The sequence below is a fragment of the Castor canadensis genome, chromosome 8 (genome assembly GCF_047511655.1).
Source record: "Castor canadensis chromosome 8, mCasCan1.hap1v2, whole genome shotgun sequence".
NCBI lineage: Eukaryota > Metazoa > Chordata > Mammalia > Rodentia > Castoridae > Castor > Castor canadensis.
In genome coordinates, this window is record NC_133393.1 from 106220499 (window position 1) to 106241983 (window position 21485).

At 40.5% G+C, this 21485-nt stretch overlaps 1 protein-coding gene and 1 long non-coding RNA gene across 2 annotated transcripts in view; one reads left to right on the forward strand and one right to left on the reverse strand.

Moving 5' to 3' along the window:
* The window catches only part of Hmga2 (high mobility group AT-hook 2), a 119374-nt gene that overhangs the window by 38168 nt on the left and 59721 nt on the right, over positions 1–21485 (forward strand). The gene's annotated exons all lie outside the window — the stretch shown is intronic.
* On the reverse strand, positions 6159–11224 carry LOC141425791 (uncharacterized). Its single transcript, XR_012450894.1, has 2 exons — positions 10790–11224; positions 6159–9076 (listed from the first exon to the last, which is right to left on the reverse strand). It is a non-coding gene; the product is annotated as an uncharacterized lncRNA (long non-coding RNA).

Genomic DNA, 21485 nt, shown 5'->3' on the forward strand with positions numbered 1-21485 from the left:
AGCGAGGATGGATCTGATAAGGAAGTATTTTCTAAGGATCTAACTCATTCAACACAATGCCAAGTGGTCTTTGATTAATTTTTTGTGGGAGGCTCCCTGTATATGCAAACCAACTGAGCTCGCCTGTACATCATTTAAGATGCGGTAACAAATCACCATCATCATGTACATTCATAAGTCAAAGCAAAATTGGAGATGGAAGATGGTGGATCACAGAGCAACTCAGGAAGATGACAGCAATGACGAGGAATGAAAACAAAACACAGTGGTTGTATTTCAGAGAATAACTTCCAGTAGATGGAAGTTATCATAGCTTCTAAAGTTCCACCTGACCATTAGATAGATCCTCAAGTCTAATCAGATGTCTTGGATCACATTCCTCTCTTACCGTTTGCTAAGATTACCGGGGAAAAGTCAAAGAGGATGCTATCAATAGGGTCATTCCTTAGGGATCATAGTGACTTACTTCTCATTGCCTGGGCTCTTTCCCACAAAATGGACTGAAGATAATTGCTCTATTTCTGTATTTATGGAAGAATGATCAACAAATATAACTCACATTTTGTTCAGGCAGTGCTCTTTTGAGCATTGTTCACAATGCAAAAATGGGCATTTAAACAATATTTTTAATATCCCTTTTAATATTCTTAATCCGTCTAGAGGTCTCTACATTTACCTTTAAAAGTATATTTTATTGACAGATTTATATATGAGGAAAATGAGTCTCAGAAAATTTAAGTAACTTGCACAGTTCTACAAGGCAGATCGTAATAATACTGAATCTTGTTTGGAGACCTGTTACTCTCCAAAGCCTGTCCTTTTCTGCTTGCAGCCAACACAATTATAAAGATATGAAAATCTTACAGCTTTTCAGTCCTTCTCACAATTAGCTTTAGGATTAAAAGCTTTGGTTATGCTTTGTAAAAGAGTTAATGCTTGATATTTAAATTGTATTTAATAAACATTTTTTGGGCACTTAAACATGTGTACCCAGGTCATTAATAGATTGTATGAAAGTAAATAAAATAGTGTTCTTAACTCCAAGAACTCACGGCCTAGGGGTAGATAATACACGTACATACAACGTCTGTTTATTTTGAACTCCAACTATATGTCAGATGTTATGCTAATTACAAACATTGTCTTGTTTTATTATTTAATCCTTATAAGAATCTTGTAAGGTAGTGGTTTTGTAAACATTATTGCCAAAAGTATAAATCATAAACAATGATCTATGAGACTCTTATTCCAGTTAGGCAAAATAAGGAAGGCTTCACAAAGTTGATGAGTGAGCCCTAAAGAATGAGTGGGGTTTTAATAGGACAGCCGGGAGAGGAATTAATCTGGAAAATCCTTCCATGCCATGTGAGAAGTAGTAACAGATCAAGGATCAAGAGAGGCAGCGAAGTATAGGGTGTGTTCAAGCAATGGCAACAAGTTTGGGTTGGATAGTATGACTTAGGACCACAGAGAAAGGAGGTGGATACGAACAACTGGCCTGAACAGTAAGTAAGTGGTAATAGGTCATGAGGACTCAGAGTTTGGAGAATGGGAACCTATTATCAATTTCTAAGCAAGAGAATGACCAATCAGCTCTGATCTGATTTAAAAACTAGAATCACTCAGAGCCTACATCATCACCCACAGCCTAATGACCAATGCAGCACAATTATTTGCTACGCCAATTTTCTTCTTCGGAAATCAGTTTTTTAAATATGTATTTATGGACTCTATGGTGCATATCTGTAGTCCCAGTTACTCAGGAGGCTGAGGCAGGAGCCAGGAGTTTGCAGTGAGCCTGAGCAGCATAACAAGACCCTCCCCCCAATATATACATTTATAATACAGATTTATATACATTTAAATAGTTAAAAATAGTAATATTTTGTGGTCTGAAAATATGAGGTTCAAATTTCTGTGCTGACAACGTTGTACTGCAGAACCCCACTGCTTCCGTGCTGCTTGTGGCAGCTCCTACTACAGAACTATAGTCAAGTGACTGCCACAGAGACCATCTAGCCAACAAAGCCTAAAACATTTACTGTCTGACCCTTAACAGTAAAACTTTGCTGACACCTGCCCTAGTGTTTCTTTCTGGCCTCTTAATCCATTTATATGGGTTTCTTCCTTCAACCATGTGAATGGAAAACAAATTTAAGTTCATTAATGGAAGCAAGAACACTTTAGTTTTGCTTGCAGGTATTATTTTTCCCTTGTCTTGAGAATTTTGAAGGTTCCATATCTAGATTTCCAAAGAAGAAAAATAATGAGGGTGAATGTGTTTTATCCATTACCATTTCCCTTTCCTTTGGGGATTCTGAAAGTGTGGTTTTTCCCTTTAGGTGAGAGGACTTCACTCCTTTTCTGGGCACAGTACTTTTGGTTCACACTCAGGTGACCAGCTCTGCAAAACAATGTCAAATGAGCTGCTTAAGGTCTTTCAAAACATCTCTTTCAGGTTGATCTTTGTCCATTCCTTGTCCAGTTAGCTCTCTGGAAGACTCGGGAATAGTGGGATAACCTTTGATTATCTTTCCTTTCTGGTGTGCTAATGGCATAGGAACCTATCGGTTGTTTTATGTGTGTTGCAAAGCTGCAACCAGCCCCAGAGCTTTCTTGGGTTTGCAGGGTCTTTGAGCGAAAGGAGATGACAACCTGTCCATTGTGATGTAGCAGGGAGTCAACAGATGCAAAGTGAAAAATATTCTCCCTTCATCTGGCACTCTAAATGATGCCACCAATAGCTTAAAAACTTAACTGACAAATCCAAGGCACACTTCTCAGTCCTCATCCTGATGTCTGTTCTGAAATATCTAACACATTGGCCCTGCTTCCCTGTTTTATACTTCCTTTCTTGGATCCCAGGACAAAAACTTGACCTTGTGTTTCTTCCCTGGCCTGGAAGCTCCTTTGTGGCCTGCTGTGCTCTTTGTCACATCCGGGGCTGTATCCTAGACAGGCCCCTCTGCTTTGCATTCTGTATGTCTGCTCTGAGTTAGCTCCATAATCAATTAGGCTCTGCTTTTCAGTGACCATACTCTTAGTTCATTGACAGTGCCATCGTTCTCCCCACCTTCCTCGTCTCTCTTCTTCATTCTGAGCACTCACAAAGACTTGCCATTCATTGCTCCTAAATATGTCGTAAGCCATAAATTTTGGGTTCTCTTTTCCTCCATTCGCTGCTTCTTTCTCTGCACAGACTCTATCATCCTCCACTTCAACTGTTTGCACTCCTACTGGTTTCCATGCTGTCTCTACTTTTCTCTCTCCAGTCCCCCCGCCCCAATATTACTGCAAGTGTTATCTTCAAAACAGAAACCTTATCTCCCCTGCCACCAACCCTCAATGGCTACCATTCTCCCAAGGGATAAAGTCCAAAGTTCTTATGTTGATACAGCACTAGGGTTAGCTTCTGATCTTGCCTCCTACCATCCAGTAGCTGCAGTCTCCACTTCCTTAGTATATAAAGACCAGTTTTTCCGAAGCTTGCATTGGTTCTTTTGCACCTCTGCATATTCTTTACCTTTTTCTTCAGCTGAACAAACCTCAACATGTCCAGTTCAAATATGGTATCTCAGCCCTCTTGAAATTAGTTACCCCCTGCTTTTTGCCACACCTGGTGTAGGACCCACTTCACAGTGCACTGTGGTTGCTTATTTATGTATTTTTCATACAGAAGACCATGTATCACTCATCTTTGTATTTGCAGTGCAGAGCACAGTGTCTGTCTTATTAAAAAACGTCCAAGCTCTGTGTCTGTACCTGTACTATAAGTCCTCTAGATTCTGATGCCAGGCATGTTAGAAATGAATGTGGAAACCATACAGGGCAACTATTGGCACAAAGTTTTATCTCTCTCTTTCTGTACGTATATATGTGCGAGTGTATACGTCAGTATGTATACATACATGCATAAATATTTGCATTGAGTCAAAGTTAAGTGTAAATGGCTATATTTATTCATAAAGTCAGGTGTGCTTTTTGTTTTTCGTAGGATACTATTTATTTTAATACAATAGAATGAAAGAGAAGATGAGAGACTTCCATAGTTACTGTCAGTGAATCACACATACTAGAAATAAGGTTTAACTTCTTATATAAAAAACTAAAAGAGCTTGATAGGAAGTTAGTACCTTATCAGACATATAAAGGATGGTGCATATATTTGCATATTGTATATGTATATTTGCATATATATTTAAATATGACCATTATCACATTACTCTGAGTTGTATTTTATTACATCTATCCTCAGAAAATTCTAAGTCCAATAATAAAGACCATGAACTGGGGATCTGCTTTGAAGTCTTGCTCATGGTATTTGCCCATGATTATACAACGATAATGATGCTGATAGATCATTTATTAGATAAGTAATGTGCAGGACATCCACAGGGCTTGACGTGGTTTCTTCCCTTATGGAATTAAAAACTCGTGCTCGTGAAAAGATGAGTAATAATATAAGCCAGTTTGAGTTGTACCAATTCATAGCAAACAATTTGAGAGATTCCACTTTGTATCTGCTGAATGAACGAAGTGACAATAAAACAGAGGCAAATTCATAGTAGTTTTCCAGTTTTCCTTTCTGACTGGAGTCGGATCTCAGCTATGCTTACTTCGTACCAGCTCTTGGTGAGTATGAGTAAGAACTCATCTTTCATGTACTCGCAGACCTTGTTGTCTGTGAAGGTAAAGTGTTTTTATCTTGCAAATTGAAAAACAAAATCAATAAATATATGGTACAGACAATAAAGATAGATAAAATACATAAGTGTGTGTGTGTGTATATATATATATATATATATATATGTAAAAGTTAAAGCTATGGCAAATCCACTACTTAGTCGAAGGCTTTGTTGGACTTGCTGAGACACACTGAGTGAAAGTGTATATTAAAGTCTTTAGAGATGTGAAACTACACTTAGGAAATTTAAATCATCTTTTCAATGGGAACAAATTCCTCTCATGCAGAAAAACACTTAGGCTTCTGGTAGGAAGGAAGCCATCTAAATGTGTGGCTTCTTCTAGAAATTGTTTTAGTTTTTTCCACAAGAGTGACATACAAAAGACCGATGTGTATTTGTTTGTTGGAGGATTATAATGTACCTAGATTTACCCGGGAAACCTCCTTAAAACTTGGCAAGATTTCTTTTTTGATGTAAAAGAATAGATGATCATGTTTCTAAGTCATCTGTTGGGTTTTTTGTGTGTGTCTCTGCATGAAGGTTAATATTTTCACAAGTATACTTATACATATTAGGGTGGTTGGTTTCAGTGTCCTCTTCTTTCCCTTTTCCAATTTGGAGCTCCATCTCAGGAAAATAGAGTCACATTTTGAAAGAGGTATAGCTCTTTCCACAAATTTTCCCACTGCAAGAATATTGGAATCTCATAGATTTGCATGTACTTATTTTATGTTCTCATTTCTCTTTATCCAACCAGAAAGACCTGCCCCCCATGATAATACTGTGTTAGAATTACCGGTAACTTCATACTGTAGCCATAGTGGGATTTGTTTTGTTTAAATCATAACTGTGCAAAACTAAAAGAAAAGTTATGTATTAAATAACATTGAATAATTAATAAAAGGAGTAATTCTTCCAATGTCATCCTTGTACTTCTCCATATTCATCCTAGAGCATGTGCTAACAATGGCTCACTGCAGACTTGCTTTGGTTGTCTAATTGGCAGTAGTACCAGGTATATTTCACTTAATTGAATAGTTGTGTTCTTGAATGAGTAAATGAAATTATTCTGAGGTAATCTATTTGTATGCAATAGAACTTCCAATTTACAATAACCCTTAGTTTATTATGTCAAAGACCATTGTGTGGTGCAAAGAATCCTTTACAGAAGTTTCCATGAATTCAGTTTTGTTTTAATATTGAGCCTTATATCAACTAATAGTCTGATAACTGTCTTTTGTTTTTATTTGCTGTTTTCTTTGAACTATTTTTACTGTTAGTAGAGAACAAAATCAAGGTTAGTTAGTAGAGAATGAGCTCATCCCTGTTAGTGCAGCTACTTTTAGAATCTTTGATTTTTAAAAAAAGTGATTGGAGGCAAGAAATAGCCCACATTCAACTAGGTTGACTCTGGTTCCCATTATCATGGGAAGTGGTGAGGTTTTCTTTGGTTATCTTTACTGTTCAGCAAAACTATTTGAGATTTCTTTATTTTTCTTTAAACTTGTTACATACAAATGTAGTACTAAAATTCAGTCAATCATATGAATAAATGTTCACAAATGGTTTACTTAGCTGTACTGATCTGCATTTCAGGGACTTTAAAAAAATTCTGTATCATGGTTTTCACAGAATGAATTCAAAGTTGCTGTAAAATAAGTCAATAATTTGTATTTAAGTATTTTCACTTTTTTTTCTGCATTAGGAATTTTACATCCATTCCTAAATCATGATATAAAGAGTATAAGTCAGAGAGACATATTAAAACATTGATAGAAAATATCTTCTTTGATAATTATGTATTTGTCAGTAGGTTACTGTGCATAAGGCAATGTTAAATGCTTCCTTTGCCCTCCTAATTTTAACACACACTCCAATACATATTCAATTTTATCTTTCAAGAAAACCTAGTTCTATGAACCTAGAAAAAGATTCTACATTGGTAATTTTCAATTTCTCTTTGGTATCACTACAGGCAAAACAGTTTCTGGCCACTGAAATTATTTTCAATTTTTTTTTTTTTTTCTTTTTTGAGACAAGGTTGCCTCAGCCTTGTAAGTGCTGGGATTACAGGCATGCACTTCCACACTTGCCTCTGCTTTTTGAAACCGTACAATCATTTCACTACTTAAGCCCAAATTTTCTAAACCACATTGGACCTAAGGACAAATGCTTTTTCTTAGAAAATTAAAGTTTCAGATAGAACTTTCTAGACAGCCATCAAGAAAGCCATGTAAACACATGTCCCAAAAGCACATTAAATTTTTCAGTGCTCTAGGATATATGTGTGGTATTTGCCACAGATGGAAAGGAACTTGTTTTAACCCTTGAGCAGGCCAGCTGGTCGGTGGAAGGGGCAACAGGTGAGCATTGCCTGAGCTGAAGCAGGGTGGATGTTGGGGTGCAAATGCTTGAGAGTGGCGAGAGCTCACATTCAGAGCTCTGGGTTCCGGCTCATTCTTTGTAACCCTGGTTGTGAAGTGATTTATGGGAGCCCCATGAGCCATACATCACTTTCCTGCTAGGCTTTGTTGACACCTTGTCACATTCTTGTGGGCTTGAGGAATTCATTGTTCTTGTTTGAACTGATAAGAAAGAAAAAAAAAAAAAGGAAAGAAAGAAAAAGAAGGGGAGGAGAAATTTTCTCACCGAGTCCTTGGGAAAAGTCAACCAAGCAATGCCACCTTTGCATCTGCCCATATGTCTTCAGTGGCACAAGGGTTGGCCGCGGACTGAAAGCTCTACTTGCCCTGTGGAAGTGCTTTCCTAGTTTGTTTTTTGCTGGATGGTGCTGCAGAGAAGCACTGTGGGAGGAGTAAGAGAGGAGGGGACTTTTCCTTCAGGAAGTAGCAGATAGAATGGCCTAGAGGAGATTCCAACCCAAGGTCAAATGACCCTGATCACTGGGAGGAAGTAAAACGCTTGGTGACTTTGATGCTCAGTCTGCTGTACAGCGAGCCTTTTGGGCATGGTGCCATGCTGACCTCTCCCCTTCAGTGTGTAGTGCCCCACATTTCACTTCGTAATTTTGGCAGCCTGCGTGCAGAGGCTGGCATTTAAACCCAGGGCTTTGAAGACAGAACAGAGTTTCAGCATGGGAACCCATCAAGCCGCTGGCCAAAAGTTTGGGTGATTGAGTATCACCTCCCACTTCAGTAGAGCAAATGAATGACCTGTCCATTGTTTTAGGTCTTTTCTCTGATATCTTTGCTTCAAAAAAAAATGTGTTACACTCTTTCATCCAAGAACGTTAGCAGGTGTTGTCATATGTATACATCACGGGCTTATAACTCCTCCTACTTCCTTTTGTGAAAATATTTTCTTTAAGGGTAGCCAAGCACAAACATTCCACCACTAATAGTGTCTGTCATCATGCTACTGTTGACTGGAAGAAGAACCTGTTTACACTCCAGCCAACAGTGAGGTGTTGGGGGAGTGTGCACACTTTTGTGTTGTACTGTTAACAAGTTCACGTGTAATGTTACACATCACAACTTGGAAGCACATTCACTCATCCGTGTCGTGACCCTCATTTTGAACTCCAGCCGCAGAAAACTGTTGTCAGACCTCTTCAACACTATTTCGTGTAGCATGCGCGTGTACACACTTCCTGCACTTGATTTCCAAGGCGTCACTGTGTGATAAGAATGGGGTGCCTGAAGAGCTGTGAAGGTAAGTAGCTGGATTCAAGATGTGATGATATGCATGCGGATGAAACTGACCTGATCAATGTGCAACAGTAAAGCTGATACACGTGTACCGGCCTAGGCAAGGTAGGATTAAAAGAAGAAGCTTATTTTGAAGAGCACGTGCTTTTTCTTCTGTGGTATCTGCTAAGTGAAATTTTGACTAATACTTAAGTATCTAAATGTAAGTAATGCTGTTAATAATATTAGTGACATTAAATTTTTCACTTTGCAACTCTGATAGGCCTGCCACTTCTGCCTTTTTCCTAGCTTGGAATCTACTGTGGTTTCCAAAGTATGTTTATTGACAGTGTTTCACTGCTCTCTGCTGGAGAAGCCCAAGCCAGGCCAGACATCTAGGGCTAATGACTTGCAAGAAATGCAGGTGTGATGGCTTGGCCGATAAACTCCGGGTCTCTGGAATTAAACTGAAGACAAGACTTACTTACGCTGTTCATCAGTCACAGGTTAGGAGCCATTTTGTACAGGAAAGAAATGGGTTTCCCAGTGGAGAGGATGTGTAAGCTGAAAATGCAACACTATCCAAACTCCAGTTTCTCACATCAGATGTCCTTCGCGAAGACATTCTCTGTAATGATGCCCAGAGCCTATGCAGTTTCTCAAGTTCATTTTCATCCTTCCATTTTTGACACATAGAAATATACTTTATTGTTATGTACATCTGTAACAGTAATCCCTCACTCCCTGAAAAAGAAAGAAAATAAGGCTTTTTTACTGAACTATATCAAGTTTGAAACAAACTATACAATAAAGGTTTATATATATATATATATATATATATATATTTTATATATTCTTTAGTATGTGCGTGGCTGGAGGAAAAGGATCAAGAGTATGTAGCAAGTAGGTAGAAGGTAGGAGATTTTTCTCACAATTTTTCTACCTTCATTTGCATGAACACAAATCTATAGTATCATAATTTATATTTCTGAGGTTCAAACAAAAGTTCAAGTACAAAAACCAGCAAACTCTTTAGATGAATATTGTTGTAGCTATGTGGATATAAAGTATTCACACATACATATGTTTACGCACAGATGCATGTTCATCACACACACATATGTATATGTATTTTGGTGGGCACAGGGAGTGATGATATAAATTTAACACATCTCCAAAGTGTTTTATGTTCTTTTCAGTCTGGCATCTTTTAGCTTAAAAACAACTTGAATGGAAATTGTAAGAAGGCAGCCCTACAACAACATTAAAGTGCTATTCTGTTCTACAGCATTCCAAGTGAATTATTGCTGTACTGTCAAAGAAAACAAAAACATTTGGGAAGGACTGTTTATTTTACAGTGGTTGACCAAAAGTATGCAAGTGGTTATAAAAAAAAATGTAGACAGCTAACAATGGGAGGTGCCACTGGCTCATTCTGAAATCCATTCACAAACCTTTGACACCAACTCTTGATACTGGAGATAATGTTAGAGGCAAAAGCATTTTCCAAGGGGACAACTTGAGCACTTTCAGAGCATTCCCACTCAAAGCAAATTAATGAAACCTCTGTCCCCCATGCTGTATCACTGATTGAGCTCTGTCACCTCTCTCCTACAGCCTAATGGTATCTTTCTTTTTTTCCTGCAAGAAGTGCAAAGAAAATTTTGCAAAGATATTTCTCTCAAAGGTTATGACAGTAAGATATTTTCGTGCTTTGAAGCATGTATTGCCCTTAGTATTTAGAGATTAAAATAAAAATTAACATTGACAATGTTAATAGATTCCTGAATAAATACTTTATCTTAGAGCTAGATGGAAAATTTAGAAGTCCCTAGTACAGTCCGTTCATATTAAAGACAACAAAATGTGTACTTAGAGAAGAGCAGTGACTTGCATGAGGTCATAGGCATAGCTGTATAAAAAGATACAGTCAGAAGGTTAGGGTGTGTTTAGATTGTGGTATGTTTGCCCAAGAGAATCAAACACTATACAGTAAAGATCTCATGGTATCATTAATGCTAAAGGAGTTTTCACTGGTGAAGGATCCTTGTTCCAGGACTCTGGGTCTTGGGACTAAAATTTCTTTTACATTAAAAAAAATTCACTGATAAGTTAGGATCTATTTAATCTTCTGATGGATCATTAGAAATATTTATCAAGAAATGGAATAATCATAACTGGCTCTATTTATCCTTGTCATCCCATCCCATAAAGTCACTCAACAAATATTGATCCAAAGTCTTCATTTAAAGAAATACATCAAATTTCCTTTCTGTCAATGGCAACACAGCTTGTCTTCCGGTCGGTATTTAAGTTGTGGAAAGGCAGCACCTCTTAGGTTTACAGGGGATTGATCCAGAAGATGCTGTGGCCACACGCCTACCCTAATGCTCTGCCTGCAGAGTGGAGACAGAGAAAGAGGGAGAAGGAATGGGAGAGGGAGAACTGTTTCCCTACCTTGGCAACAACTCCGCCTTGTCTCAGAGGGTCTCCAGAATCTGAGAGTTTTGTGTCCTGTTGGCTCAAGAGACAGCCGACCTATTCCATAGCTCAGTTGTTTGGGTCTCCTGAATGACACAGCATCAGATAATTTTCATTTGTAGCATCTGCCTCCCCTCCGTGACATCCTAGGGTGAATTCCATGCTCGCTGGACAGGATATGTAAATAAGACTTGGCTCAAAAACACTTAAAGGATTATGAAGCAATCTTGCTTAATAGTAGCGAAACAAAACAAAACACCGCTCCAACAAATTCTCTTATGTGCTACTAAGTAGTGGAAAGGTCCAGTTATGACTGGAACTGTCCTGGCCCCAGGATTGTCCTAGACCCAGAGTGGGAGAGGGAGGGAGAAGGAAAGAAGAAACTGCAGGAGAGTGTGAGTCACCACTCCGCCTGCTGTGGCTGCCAAAGCCTCTCCCCCCACCGCCCTGCACAATTCCTTCCCAGCATGCTGGTGGGGGGGAGAAGCCTGCTAGACCAGAATTGACCTTGTCCTTGTCGGCCAGTTCAGGGATGACTGACACAGGCCCTTCCTGCAACTGCACCCTTTTCCCATGTGTGCAGAGGCCCCTTACAGAGCCCTGCATGGTTTCCCTAAGTAGCAGAATGGTGAAGGTCCAGGCTGGGAACTTTCTACCAGACATCTGTAGTTCAGTGCCTCCATCTCCTGTCTCTGGGTGGTCAATTACTGGCAGGGGACCCCGATCATTACCTCCCAGTAGTCTATGACCAAAGTGGCCTGCCCTGCCCGGAGGGAAGCAGGCCTGGAAACCACTGGCTGGTGACTGTGGGCCAAAAGCAACCTTTGTCAATGGGAGCCAGCAGAAGGCAGGTCCTGCACTGGCCAGAGTCCGCCCTTCTGTGGCTCCTGGAGAATCCGTGCTGCTATTTTTGTGGCTCCTGCCAGTTGGCCACTGCTCCCCCCTACCCGTTTCTGTTCCTATGAAACAGCCAGGAACTCAGGAAAGGAGCAAGCCTCTGCTGTGTGTGCAGCGTGTCCAGCAGCAAAAACAGAGCAGGACAGAGCCTGGGAAGGCCCAGCCAGAGCAGCTGAGTGAGGCAGCAGCAGTAGGGTTGGGACTGCAAGCTGCAAGGAAACTCAGAGTGTAGCTGCATCCTCCCAAGACTGAGAAACTGAGGCCAGAGAGGGTGTGACCCAACCACGAGTAGAAATGTCATCTCCTAAGGACGCATCTTTACTGCTGTTTGGTTTTAACAGCTCTGCTGCTGAGGATTCAGTAACTCTGAACAAGTTAATCCATCAAACCTCAGTTCGCCACATCCATAAAATGGAGTTGCCAGTAAGATATCTAATAAATGTGAGAGTTGATTGAAAAAGTATAACAAAGCATTATGCCCAGCCCAGCATAGGAAGTTAAATGTTGTTGAGTCTTATTTGAACCTGAATTTGAGATGCAAATGAAGCAGGCGAAGCTGGAGAACCGTTCATAAATGAGTGAGGTTCTTTTGCTGCTGTTGTTGTTTTGGTGATACTGGGATTTGAACTCAGGGCTTTGTGCTTGCTAGGCAGGCACTCTACTGCATGAGCTATACCTCTAGTTGTAAGATCAAATTGATTATAGGATTTTGTTCAGTCTTGACATAGAAATGTTTAATCAAATGGGGGGGTTCTCCCCACCCCCTTCCAGGAAGAGCTCAATATGGATTAGGAGTAAGCAGGTAGCGTGAGCTGTTCAGACTTCCTGAATCTGTGCTTATCCCCCTGTGAGTGTGGATCTAGCTGCACCTTCTCACAGAGATTAAAGTTTCACTTCAAAGTTATGTTTTGATGGGAAACACTTCCTGAAAAGCAGAAGAATGGATCTAAGGGTAAAAGCGGATAGGACATAGCCAATACTGCCATGTGAGGAGAACACACTGTTGTATGTGACTTTGTCCCCTTAGGCTAGCCATATGTCAAAGGTAAGCCAGTTTAGAACAGCTCTTTATCTAGGAGTGCTTTTTGCCCTGTTCTGACATGAGCCAGTTGTGAATCAATAAGTAAAGATAAGGATAAAAACAATTATTTATTCAGCCTTACTAGATATTGGACATTGCAACAAATTACTTATGTATATTATCTCACTTAATTTCCAGTTCTAAGAAATATGCTCCTTTGTGTGATGAGCAAAGTGAGGCTCACTGTATCCTGCAACTGTTAAGGTCTCCCGTGCTCTGAGCCACCTTGGAACGCCCTTGGTTGCGCCAATGTCAGCCTTATTCCTAATGTGAATCTAGGTTAATCTGTGTGTGTCACTGTCCTATATCACTTGTACATTAACTGCTGGAACACATTATTGCCAAGGCTACTTAAAAAAAAATTCTAAATGATTCTAGAAAGGCACAGTCTACAATGAACAATCTTGCTTTTCAAGTAATTTCTTCATTGTTAAAAATCAATGAAGGGTTGGGCGTGGTGGTGCGTGACTGTAATTCCAACTACTTGGGAGACAGGAGAACTGAGATCCAAGACTGGCACCTGACAAAACAAAACAAAATCGAAAAATAACCCTGCAACACCCTATCTGGAAAATAAAGCAAAAACAAGTAGGGGTGGGGAGGAGGGCTGGGGGCACTGCTCAAGCAGTAGAGTACCTGCCTAACAAACTCCAGGCCCTGAGTTCAAACTCCACTACTTCCAAAGAATAAAAATAAAATAAAAATCACTGAATCATTTGTCATTTTTTAAAATAAGTGTGTATAGTTAAAGCAAAGAATTTAGGAAGCAATTGAAAACTGGGAAAAATAGTTTCACATGTTGTCTTAAGGTGTATGCCCAGTGACTTGGTAAATATAAACATTTTTGCCAAGTTGAGTAAGGTCACTGTATAATGTCCGATCAGTGTAAATGCACAAATATATCTCCTTTGGCTGTCAAGGGCAAAGTTTAAACTTTATTTCTGCTGGTTTTTATTTCTAAGGACAGTTGTAGCTTCATGCATGAAATTTGCTCTCCTCACAGTAAGCATTCTGGACAGTTAGCGTTATTACTTTACTAAGTGAAATTCATACTAAGTGAAATTTACTTAGTGGTGTGCTGATGGAGTTATGCTTCTAAATTCTCAATATTTATTTGTGTCACTGAAATTTCATGATCAGACTCATCTAGATTAGTATGTGCTAGTAATCACTTCTTGTCCGAACTTGGTCAAGATTTTTTAATCTCTCTGGACTTGGTCGCCAAAGCCCCTGAGTGTACACACTAATGCTAACCTTAGATTCCTATACTGGCTGCTCAGATGAGTGAATTATAAGGGGCTTCAAAGTGTACGTGACATGTAGTTACAGCTGTGCAAGCACTCACTAAAATTAATAATCATTTCTGATTTCCAAACTGAAATTTGCTCACACTTTGTCAAATATGTTTTCTGTCATAATAAGCCTTCCAACTGATTCTGTTTTTAGTTGCTATTCAGTAGTATAATTAGCCTCATTTCTCTCTGCTGTGTATAAATTATATTTGCATAGAAAGTGTTCTTGTTTAAGAAATTTTTATGGAGTTCTAGTTCACCCCTTTCTTAGCATTATAGTAAGTGGTTCTTTTTTCTTTTTTTTTTTTCTTTCAGGGTTTTGTACCACTTGAGCCACACCCCTGGTCCTGTTGCTGTTAGTTTGCTTTTCAGATAAGGTCTCACACTAACTTTGCCTAGGCTGGTTTTGAGCCACCATCTTCCTACCTCTGCCTCCCAAGTAGCTGGGATTATAGGTGTGAACCACCACTCCCAGCCTTGCAAGTGTTTTTTTGTTTTTTTTTTTAACTGTTGATTTTTTTTTTTTTTGAGGTACTGGGGCTTGTACTCAGGACCTAAACCTTGAGCCACTCCACCAGTGTGGAGTGTTAGGTATTTTTGAGATAGGATCTTGAGAACTATTTGCCTGGACTGGCCCTAAACCGCAATCCTCCTGAGTAGGCAGGATTGCAGGCATGAGCCACCAGTGCCTGGCTAACTGTTGATATTTGTTTTTTAAGGATTTTTATCTACAGAAGCTTTTGATTTTGCACAGTGACATATAAGGGGTCAAAATACAGTCACTGCATTTATGTACTCTGAATTATTGTTTTAGGTAGAATTTGTCCTCAATTTCTTTTTTTTTGTGCCCAAGTCTCAGAGAAACATGTTTCCAGACAGCCCTGGTCATAATAAATAGTGGGTTTTAAATGACATCACGAGATACATATTTCTCAGATACAAAAAGGTTGTTGTTATGTTCTCTTGGCTAAAGAAGACTCTTCTTCCTGGGAAATGCAGCCGCAGAATGCTGGGTTTGAGTTTTATTAATAACCTTGTAGATTGAAAACAAAATGTTTTCCTCTGAGTTTTTGTTCTTTTCCATTTGGCAAGCGTGATGATTTGCCACATGAGCTGATGTGTGTCTCGCTTGCTTTTTTTCTTGTGCACCAGCAGCTCTGGTGACATCATCTGGAATGCGTACAGTCCCCGGGAGTAAATAACAGGCTGGGAACTAGCTTGCGCTGCCACTGCAGGACCTCTGTGCACCTTACAGCACATGCTAAGGGGCTCAAACCAGTTTCCTCTCTAAGACTTGATCTTAAGGCATGCTGCCTCTCCCACATCTCCTGGTTCACATAATAACAATTTCCACTTCCCAAGTAGCTGAGATTACAGGGGTGAACCATCATGCCTGGTCAAGAAGAGGATTTACACTTCTTTGGGGAGAATCAAACTTCAAGGCTAACCTTGATAAAAAGTTATTGTCAATAACCAACAAAGTCAGGCATGGTGGTTCGCACATGTAACTCCAGCTAGCTAGGAGGTGTAGGTTCTAGAGTCATGGTTTGAGGCCAGCCCCAGGGAAAGACATGAGACCCTATCTGAAAAATAATGAAAGCAAAAAAGAACTGGGGGCATGGCTCAAGTGGTAGAGCACCTACCAAGCAAGCACAAGGCCTTAAGTTCAAACTTTTCTGTGCCAAGAAAAGAAAGAAATTTCCAGAGAAAGCTTGTCAGTCCACTGGCCAAGTCCCAACTGTCAGTGGTCACCTTCACTCTCTGCCTGATGGCACAGTCCATTGGGTCCCTCATTTCCTGTCTTATTCTTTGCCTTCCCCTATGCTCCTTAGTAGTGAGCAGCACTCTCTTGAACTATAGATTATGAAATTCTGGGGGGTTTTAATGACTTTCAGCTCATTTAGAAAGTAATCCATGTTCCCCATGGCCCAGAATTGTCAAAAGCTGATTACCTCATTCTATTTATTTGGAAATTTAAGAGACACCTTTTCTAAAGAGTTCATTACACAAGTGGTCCTCCATGTGATGGGTGATATTTTGGTGCAAAATTTCAGAGATGGAAGAGTTTGGTGGCTTACTGTAAGGTCAGTTCAGGGAAGGCAATTAAGGTCTTACTGTAGCTATTCTTTTTTTTTTTTTTGCAATATTGTGGTTTGAACTCAGGTCCTCAGGCTTGCTAGGCAGGTGCTCTACCACTTGAGCCACTCCACCAGCTCTGTTTTATGTTGGGTATTTTTCAAGATTCTCTTGAACTATTTGCCCGGGCTGGCTTTGAACCTCAGTGCTTCTGATCTGTCTCCTGAGTAGCTAGGATTATAGGTGTGAGCCACCAGTGCCCAGCATGGCTATTCTGTTTAAAGCTGGCATTCCAGTGAGTTACTACGTGGACAAGTATTAAGAACAATATTTTGCCAGGTGCTGGTGGCCCACGCCTATAATCCTAGTGACTCAGGAAGCAGCGATCAGGAGAATCAGGGTTCGAAGCCAGCCTGGGAAAATAGTTCCTGGAGACCCTATCTTGAAAAAACCCAACACAAAAAGGGTTGGTGGGGTGGCTCAAGGTGAAAGCCCTGAGTTCAAGTCCCAGTGCCACAAAAATGATACAATATTTTATGCAATACTTAGAATTTATGAAATTCTACATATCTTGAAGAACGATAGTCAGATCTTAGCTTCTATGACTAAAATCATTAAATAGCAAAGATTCTTTGGAGTTTGATCCCTAGGACCAATAGTGAGTTATCTACAAGATGATGTAGTCTTCCATAAGTAAGGTTTATTCTTCTTTTAAACAACATTTGAACTTATTGTCCTGTCCTTGCCTCTGACCCCAAGGCATCAGTATATCATTTGGATCACACCATTAAGTTCCATTTAGTGTTTCCTCTCCATTTCTCTCGTGTTCACAGACACACACACACACACACACACACACACACACAACCTTTACAGAGATTACAAGAAACAGCAGCTTGTTCTGCTAAGGTTATTAGTGCCTTTCGCTATAGCACTTTAGGGGCATAAGAGGTAGCTGGCGAGCTAGGGAAGAACAGATACTTTCCTAGGAAGAAAGCGTTCAACAAAACTATGCTTATACCGTTGACTGGTTGGTTCCTTCCTCAGAAGGGTGTACTGAGCCTCCAGAGTGCTCACGCCTACAACCAGGACCATACAGGGACCCATTGTGCCCATTTTAACCTCTAAACTTTTTAATTGCCCTTGTCATACAAACTCCAGTATCCTGCTAGATGTTTAAGACTTCTTTCATAAGACTAATTGATGTAATTAATATGGAATTATTAGAAAGCAAAAAAGCTTTTTCCTACAGCTGTGAGCTGACATTTGTCCCTTCTCTTCTTAACACAGTGACCCCAGGTCTGAACTGAAGATGCTGTAGAAGTCCACAGATGACCCTCTATAGAAGAGCGAATATAAATCTAATAAGTAAATCTCCAAACACATATTTGGAGAGCTATAAACAGGTGCAGGTTGTAGACAGTTTCCATTTCAGGAATGCTAACTGAAAACACAGTACAGGAGGCCAACAGGTGTAGGACAGGTACTGCAGCTCTGCAGAATGGTGAACCAGTTGGGCCGTGACTAAAGAGGTAGGTGGGTAGTTGTTGGCACAACATGAGATGGGAGGTGGATTAGGTAGTGGGAAAGTACATATCAGGGCTATTGTGAGGATTATACTTCTTTCTCAAAATAACTCAATCAGACAAACACAATTATTAGCCTCATTTTACTAATGAAGAGAGCATGACACAGAGAGATAAAGCAGCCTGCTGGAGAAGTCAGCAGCTAATAAAAGGTGGGGCCAGGCACCGCAGGCTGACTGCAGAGCTGCCATATTATATCACATGCTTCTTTCTCAGTTCTGGTGCCACTTCTATGATAGATGACCCTGAAAAATTCTTCCACCTTGTTCACTGGTAAAATTCCAGGCTGTCCTTCCCATTAATTTTTGCTCACTTTTATTTCTTCCATAGCTGCTACAAATAAGAGTTTGTGAAACAGCATCATCACCAACTCACAGAGTAGCAAAGTAACAAAGAAACTTACAAATACCTCTGAGCTAATTTTATCAACAAAACTCCAAGCAACGTGAGAGTTACCCAAGTCCTGAAAATTATTTTACTACAAAGTTTGTGGTTACCAAATGCAGGCCGCTTTTTAAGTACGGCACTTAAAACACTGTATTATTCCAACTAACTCACTCCAGTAGGACAGTGACCATGGCTCATGTATCTTCTTCCATCCAGCTCTTAGAACAATTTATGCTTCTTGAATGAATGGTGAGCTGAATAAATTAATAGTTCTTGAGTTTGAGCTCTTTCAAAATCCTGCTTAGTATTCCATTAATATATCCTTTTTTGGGGATGGTAGTAAGACTTGAACTCAAGGCCTTACACTTGCTAGATAGGTGCTCTACCACTTGAGCCACTCTACTTGCCCTGTTTCAGTGTTTTTTATTTTATTTTGGGATAAGATCTCATGAACTATTTGCCTGGGCTGGCCTGGACCCTCGATCCTCCTGATCTCTGCCTTCTGAGTAGCTGGGATTACAAGTGAGAATCACTGGCCCTTGGCTCCGTTAATATATTCTTGGGAACTGATCAATAGAAAGAAGACAAGATTATCATCTAGTATTATTCTAAATTCTATATTTCTATAATTCTGCTTAAGAAAGAAATCCTTTTTTTGTCAGCCTTGTCTCAGTCAACTCAAGGTAGGCACATTTGCATGGAAATGGGCATCGTCGCCCCGACCCACACACAGTTAGGGCAAGAACTCCGTGAAAGATTGAGCCCTGCTTGGATTAGACTGAGATTGCCAGGACCATTTTAATGCTTCTTTTGTGTTCTTCTTTGTGCATTGGGCCTTCCACTCCTGCCTCTTCCATCCATTGGAAAACATTGTCTAACGTAGGCACCATTTTGGTTCCAAACGCTTGTATCTAACAGGCCAATTAGGAAGACTGGGATAAACAAGCATTGTAACTCTAGAGAGCTTCCTGGTTTCATGATCCATTTCTGCCTCTCAGGGGCCAGACAATGCAAGGTTTACAGGAGACTCAGCCAGAAAACTGGCAAGTCGATTAATCTGTAGTTAACCGCAGCAATAAATGAACACAAAGGAAATGCAGATGTAAGTAGGGGATAAACTTTGAGTGGTTCCATCAGTAGTGATTCATGATGTTGAGTTACAATATTTTCCTCCATGCACTCTCCCAGTTCCCACTGAGACCCTGGAGGAGCACTTGGGGATGACTGTTAGGCTTAGGGCTGGGTTCTGTGGTCAGGGCGTGGAAGATTGGCCCTAGGACTCTTAATCTGGCTGATAAATACTTCCATGTACAGTGCCTTATTGAAAGTGGTAATATGGACATTTAAGGGACCAGGATCGTTAGAAAAATGGCTTAGATATTTAAAAGCCCAAAACAGAAGAAGATCAGTTTTCTGACTTCTCTATATTTAAGCTAGAACATCAGTGGTCAAAAGGGGGAGGGGAGGAGAGACAGGGACACTAGCTTGGGTTTCAGCTTATGTTCTGCCTCTCTGTCTGAGCCTAAGAACTGTGAGACTCAGTGTGCTCACTGCAATGCCAGTGATCATTTGTCACGAGAATTAGATGACAGCACACATCTCCAGAACTCAACCCTATGACATCACAACAGAGATCCCCCTCCCTCAGAAACGCTAGTTTTTTTCCTGTATGCCTCATCCTTTGTCTGCAGCCTCTTTGCGCCATCTCTCAGCTGACTTTTGTGCCTGCCCGTCCCCCTTTGTCAACTCAGCGATTACAGTTTTTACAATCATGTGCCTCCTTGTTCCCCTTTCTGGTGAATCCAGAGCAGAGTGCTCTGCTTCTCCACCCACACTCATGATGGTCTTGGCTGAGGGACAAAGCCTGCTGGCAGAGACCTAAGAGGGAACACACCGTGGTAGCCGCATGAAAGAATTTGGCAGGGAGGTGCCGGTCACATGATGGTGATTCATACTGTACTCTTGAAATGTGGCAGGAGGGCTAAGAGAGGCTTTTAATGCCGGCACACACAGAGCAGAGACACTCATTTTCAAACATCACATTCTTTTTATAGCACAGGCATGCCTCACAGGGAAAATATTGAACTTGGCATGCCAGCACCACAAGAGTTGTCCCAACTGTGATTTTATTGCTTGAGTCACTCTCTGAATCAGATACTAGCTGCACGGAGGAAGTCTTCTATTAGAGATGCTTTGAAACTGTGTTTTTAATTAATTAACACCGACTCTGGGCTGGTTTTTTCATTTACTTCTAGCTGATTCTTTTTTTCTTCTTCTTCTTTGCTTGCCTGAAACTTTTGAGAGACTTCCTTCAGGTCTCAGCTGGGTGAATCATTTCTAAGTGTCTCAGTGGAAGTCATCTGTGTTGGGTGAACAAAGCAAGGGACCTCTTCAAAGTAGATTGATTCACGGTCCTGGGACGAATCTTGCATGGGAACAGTGTTGTTGGGGAGGGGGTCTCTGGAAGTCTGGCATAACGCTTTTTGATCCCCTCAACAGCCCTGAATCCATTCATCCTGTTGTTAAAACTTAAAACTAGAGCTGGCCAGCTGTTGGGAAAAGTCCTCTGTTTTATTTCAACCAAATGGTGCTGCCTCCTGGGGCTGGAAGGAGGCTGACTTCAAGCACAATTATAAATGTGAAGTTCTTTCGAATGGCGGAAACCTACAAAATGGCCTTGATTCACAGGGCCCCTTTGGCTCAAAGGCTCTCTGCTTCCCGTGTGCCATAAATCTGTATCTGCATCAAAAAGTGTAAAGACTGCAGTGTATCGAAGTCCCTCTTCCTCTGCGAGTGTGTCCATGACAGATTTATACTGATGGCTGCACTGCACCTCGGTCACAGACTCCTATTATAGTCCTCAGGCCCCATTTCCTGTTGAAGGTGAGGCAGGGTCCTGCATGAAGGAGGGTGAAATTACATCTCAACTCTTTAATTGCTGTTAATACAGGAGGACCTTCAAGGGCCATAGCAAGATTTGCTTTGTTACAGCAACATCTCCTGCCTCTTCACGAGGTGTGGTCACCGCTAAAATCCCAGGCATTTGTTTCATGACAAGAGCTGCCATGACAGGGGGTCCACAATTTAACAAAGTATGAGAAGAGGCCAAATGGATGCATTTGAAAAGAACAGATAACCTCTCTGGTTATAGTTTTTATCTCTTCAAAATGTTTTTTTTTTTCTTAGAGTACAAGTTTAAAATGTGGAAAATAATTTTTTTAAGGTAACATTAAATCCACTTGTATACTAGGATTAGTAAAGGATGTACTGACTTCCAAACCACCTCCTTGTTCGAGATTTTCAATCTTAGCAAATGTGGCAGAAAGAGTGGCTCCCAAGAATCTTCTGTTCGT